Here is a 6,127-nt window from a genome sequence, read left to right on the forward strand (position 1 = left end):
CCCAAAAAATTTGTTACAGAGATGTTGGAAGTATCTGAAGTGCTCTGGTGGAGAATATAGGGACACCTGGATCCCTTGGTGACTGGGACACCCCAAATATTGCTCAGGTTGTGAATCCTCATTGTGCCCTTCACCCATACATTCCTGCCCATGCCAATCCCAAACAATGCCAAGGATCAGACAGGAGAATACATATGCGAGTAATATATTTCCCTCATCTTATTGAATGCACTTCCAAAACCCAATTCTTCCAGAACAATACAGGATTGCCTTGTGATCTATGCACATCACATTATTTTTCTCCTTCAGCCACAGTAGATGATCCATGAGCATGGGGATCTTTAATTTGATCCCTAATAAATTTCAAGATCCCAGAACATGCCTGGAACCTAGCAGATCCCCAACACAGGTGTGAATAAAGGGTTATAGAAAAGCTGTTGACAGTTCTGGAATGTTCCAAGTTTCCTCAAGGTTCTTGAGGATTCTAGAAGAAGTATAGGCAATCACAGCATTGCTTTGACTCCTTCCTGTCTCACTCGGAGAGAGATGTCCCAGCTATAAAAGACCCAAGCCCACACTGGCAGCTTACTTAGGAGGGTAGAAGGTGGTATTCTTCATGAAGCTCCTTGGCTTCGTAGGCTGCGGCAGAGCAAAACTTGAGGATAAAGATGGTGGCACTGTGTAGACAAGTGGACATATGGGATTGGAGCATGAACAAGAATGAGCATCTACGACTTGTATGACATAGAACGTGCTCAGAGTGAGCACTTGTGGTACTATGTGCCTAGTGTACATTCCAGTTCTTTCCCATTATTCCTCAAAAACACCTTGCTGGATAAGCATCATCAAAGCCATGGAATAGACAAGGAAACTGAGGGATTGTGAGTGGCCTGTATGGACTTCCTGAAAGTAGAAATGGGGTGATATTACCAGGGTAACCAGAAACAGAGTGATGTTCTACATCAAACTACACTCTATTCCATGCCTCTTACAATGTCATATCACCAGAGCCAGAGAGAAGAAAGGATTAGATTTTGCAATGAAGTCCAGGCTCTGATGGCCAAGTCCTGCTGTGGATTCTGGCACTAAAAATAGACCTGGACATGATTTCCAAGTGACCTTGAGTAAGTACATTGACAGGAGCCTCTTTCCTACTCTGTGGCATACCATACATGTGTGCCAAGGCCTCTAGATACATTCCCATAGTGACCACGGATTTTGTTTTGAGTATCTGCTTCTATGACCTGGGAGGCACTCCTGGTCCTCAGGGAACTTCCACTGCCAGGTCGAATCACACCTCCTCGTTGGGGGTGCAAGTCATCATCATGGGGATTGTGGGTCATTCATCGTGGAGTCAGCTGTCAGCTATGGGGGAGAGGCAATGTCTCTGTGTAAAACGTTCCACCTTGTGGCTCTAACAGTCTTTCCACCCCCTCTTCCTTGAATTTCCCTGAGCCATGTTGGGTACATTTTAAATCTACTTCAGTGATGGGCTCTTAGGAGTCTCTGGGTCTCTGGGTCTCTGGTTTGGTAAGTGCTGAGTGTCCTCGGTGTCTATTTTCTTCACCCCTGTGCCAATATCAGATTCACTAAGAAAGCAGCACTCTTGTTCATTTCCCCATTTCCTCTGTGGTTTCAGTCGGGGCCATGGTGGAGTGTGAAGGGTCATTTCTCTCCTCAGGTCCTGCTCCCATCTGAAAAAGAGAAGCAGATTTGCCAACAGAGAGTAAAGTCAGCAGAGGTTAAATGGGATAGCCATTATTAGTTTAGAGAGAATTTAATGTATGTAGACCCTCTTTTAGCCAAAATTAGTGGAAGCGTGATATGGGAAAACAAAATCATTATCTCGATATGATTCTGACTTCTTTCCCAGTTCCAGATATGGTTTCCTTTTTCTACTGAGTGGATCTGTTAGCCAATCCAAGAGCAGTTGGTTGCCCACCATGGCTGTGTGCCACTATCACACTGGTGTGAGCGTCATGTCAGGTTGTTTGCTTCTGAGTAGCTTAGAATTTGTGTCGCTCAGACAGATGTTGGCCATTTTTTTTCGGTAGGTCATGTAGCAAGCACCTTCTGGCACTAGATGGGCTAACTGTCTGGAAACTGGCTCTCTTCCACTTTCCAGCCAGGTCTCTCCATGTTCCATACTGAGAGCATATGGTGTCTTCAGCAGCAGGGTCTTACCGTTAACCTCTGGTGGGTAATCAAGTGCTCTTACAGAAGTCTGTCTTGTTTTGGGAAATCTTGTAGGTCTCTCTGATCAACAGTTCATTGTGGGTGTTAACCTCATCCTGGTACTGGGAGTTACAGGCCAGCGCCAAGGGAAAAGAAAGAATTAAAAAAAAAGAAACAGGCAAAATTTAAGGGTAAGCTTTATCTCACCCTCTCCCAGGAACTTCAATTCAGGTGCTCCCCTTCAGGTCCTATTGAGGGTTAAACCTTTTAGTCTATCTTCCAGGATATGGGATTCTATGGTACTAGTTCCATTTGAGTTCAGTTTTGTGTCATGCCCCCCCCCCACCGCCCACTAGTACCCTCCCCTCAAGCCTTACCCTACCTATTGCCCAGGCCTCAAGATGCCATTCAAGTATGTTAGCAACTTGGACTGATCCAGGTTAGGAACTGCAAATGAAAAGACTGTGTGTTGATTATCTTTCTGTGATTGTGTAAGTTCACTGAGTATAGATCTGTTCCAAGTTCAACCATTTTTTCTACAAATTTCATTGTTTTATTGCTTCTTACTGCTGAGTAGAATTACATTGTATAGATATACTACATCTTGGTTATCCATTCATCCAGTGATGGGCACCTGGGTTAATTACAGTTCTTAGCTATTATGAATTGAGCAGCTATAAATATAGTTGAGCAAATATCTCCGAACTGTGATGTGGAGCTTTTAGATTAAATTCCAAGCAAAGGAATAACAGCATCCATTGGTAACTCTATCTTCATCCTTTTCAGGGGTCTCCATATTAATTTCCATAGTGATTGTACCAGTTTACATTACCACCAAGAGTAAATGAGTGTTCCTATTTCTCCACATCCTCACCAACATATTTTCGTTTTATTTATTTATTTATTCATTTATTTGACATAGAAAGAGGGAGAGAGAGAGAGAATGGGCATACTTTATTTATTTATTTATTTATTTATTTATTTATTTATTTATTTATTTATTTGACAGAGAAAGAGAGAGATTGAGAGAGAGAATGGGCACACCAGGGCTTCTACCACTGCAAACAAACTCAAGATGTGTGTGACCCCTTGTGTATCTGGCTAACGTGGGTCCTGGGGAATTGAACCTGGGTCATTTGGGTTTGCAGGCAAATGCCTTAACCACTAAGTAATCCCTCCAACCTACATTTGATTTTTTAATGTTGTAATTTTTGTATTAGTTTTGTACTCAGTAAATACAGTCAAGTTGGTGCCATTGTAAGCCTCCTCCCTGGCCCCACCTGGCCCCTCCTTGTTGGGGTATATGGGTCATGCATTGTGGAGTTATCCATCACAAAAATGGGTAGGAAGAAATGTCTCTGTGTATCACAACCCAACGTGTGGCTCTGACATTCTGCAAATTTCCCTGAGCCCTGTTGGGTTCATTTTAGGTCTGCTTCAGTAATGAGATCTTGGGAGCCTCTGTGTCTCTGGATATCTGATTTGGTAGGAGTTGATTGTTCTCTGTGTCATCTCTTTCACTCTTGTGCTGGTACCAGGTTCACCAAGAAAACAGCACAGTTACTTGTTTCAACAATTATTCTTAGTTTCAGCTGGTGCCCTTTTGAGGTATGATGGGGTGGTTCGCTCCTTAGGATATGCATCTATCTGAAAAATAGAAACAGATTCTCTAATGGAAAGTAAAGGTAGCACCAGATAAATGGGATAACCATTATTTTTCTAGAAAGAATTTAATAGGTATAAGCTCTCTTATAGCCCACTATGGTTGTATCTTGATAATGGAGAGCAGGCTCATTTGTGGATCTGGCTCTGACCTGTTCCCCAGCTCTAGCTGTGGGTTCCGTTCCACTGAGCAGATCAGTTAGCCAAATCAAGAGCAGTTGGTTTCCCACCATGGCTATGCGCCACTAATTCACTTGTGTGAGCATCACAACAGGTTATTTGCTCCTAAGTAGGTTAGACCAGGAGTTTCTTGGACAGATACTGGTCATTTTCCCCCAGTTGCCCATGTAGCACCTTCTGGCACTAGAAGAACTGTCTGGGGACTGACTCTCTACCAGCTTCCAGCCATGTCACTCCATGTTACGTGTCAACTGCATATGATGTCTTCAACAGTAGGGTCTTACCACTAACCTTCGATGAATCATTAAGTACTCTGACAAAAATCTGTCATTCTTTTAGGAAACCTTGTAGGTCTCTCTGATCAAAAGCTCATAATGGATGATAGCTGCCTAGTGATGCTGGGAGTTACAGGTCAGTGCCCATGAAGAGAAGGAAGAAAAAGATAAGTAATATAAAACAGTGAGAGAGAAGAGGGAGAGAGAGAGAGAGGCAGTATAAGACAAAGGCCAGTCTTCATCATACCCTCTCCAGGGTCCTGTGACTCAGGTGTTCCCTCTAGGGGCCTGTTGAAGGTTCAACCATTTGGTCTGTCTTTTAGGATGTAGAATTTATGGAACCATTGCCATTTGGGTCCAGATTTGTGTCCCCCACTCCCTCCCTTGCCCTCCTCTCCCTCCTACCCACCCTATTGTACAGTCCTCAAGATGCTTACTGGGTACGTCAGCATCTTGGGTAGATTCAGGTTAGGTGCTGTAGATGAGTGAGACTATGTGGCGATTATCTTTTTGTGATTGGGTAAGTTCACTGAGAAATATCTGTTCCAGGTTCAACCATTTTTCTTCAAATTTCATTGTGTCACTTTTTTCTTACTGCTGTGTAGAATTTGATTTTTTGATGTTTTCTATCCTTACAGCGGTAAGGTGGAATTTCATAATTGTTTTACTTTGTATTTCCCTAATGGATAGGTATGTTGAACATTTTCTTAAGTGTGTGTTAGCCATTTGTAATTCTTCCCCTGAGAACTCTCTATTTAGTTCTCTGCCCCATTTTTTGGAGTAGGTTGTTTGATTGCTTATTGTTTAGTTTTTTGAGTTCTTTGTAGATTCTAGAAATTAGACTTCTGTCAGTGGTATAGCTGGCAAAGATTTTCTCCCATTCAGTGCGTAATCTATTGGCTCTACTTGTTCCCGTGTGTTTCCATGAGGGCTGGTTTCTGAAGAGTTTTCCCAGTGCTTTGTTCAACCCTCAGTTTTAGACATGTGCACTTAACATTCACAGAGGGTCTTTTACGCTTGCTTCCTGGTATTAAAGTTAGCATCCAGGAGTGGCTTGTATGGTCCTGGTCTATCCTCTAATACAAGGGAGTCTCATGCCCATCTGTATTGAACATGCGGATTTCTCTGTGACTTTGTCCCTCCCTAGCATTAAAAGTCCACTAATTACTCTACCCAAGGTGGCTTCTTATAGCTCTATCACAGGCATAGATTTGAAACCTTTTCCTTTACTTAAGCCCCACTGCGTCTTCACCATGGCCCTGAAGGAGAGAACCATTGCTAAACTTTTCCAGTGGTTGAGAGACTTCATTCATCAGAGTGAAAGTCTGAAAAGGGCTTTGCATACACACCTAGGATGGGCTCCTAAGTCTTACAACCCACCTACTATTTTTCCATTTGCATCTAACAGATATCATGGAGAAAGTCTTGCAATAGCTGTAAACTCCTCTTGAGGTAGATGCCTGGAGATTGTGAACTCTCAAACTTGCTCTGTCTCCTGTAGCAAACAGCTCAGGAGTCATTCTCCTCACATTTGATTACATCTCCCCACTGGAAGTGGAAGATGAGCTAAAGTTCATACCCCACTTTCCTTGCAATGTGCTTGTTTTCACTTACGTTTCAGGGTAACTATTCATTGAGTCATCCATATCCCATGATGGTGTTTCTCTAGCTGTCCTTTGATTTCTGGGGTAGTTGGATGCATCTTAAGCCCAAGACAGACACAAATCTAAGGAAGAACATTTATTTTCCAAACAAAGGTCATAGATTCAAAGCTGCCCACCACACAATTCTGCCATCTCCCCCATAAGGTCCACCTTCTAATGAGTAAAGTTATT

Source organism: Jaculus jaculus, chromosome 1 (assembly GCF_020740685.1).
Source record: "Jaculus jaculus isolate mJacJac1 chromosome 1, mJacJac1.mat.Y.cur, whole genome shotgun sequence".
NCBI classification, from domain to species: Eukaryota; Metazoa; Chordata; class Mammalia; order Rodentia; family Dipodidae; genus Jaculus; species Jaculus jaculus.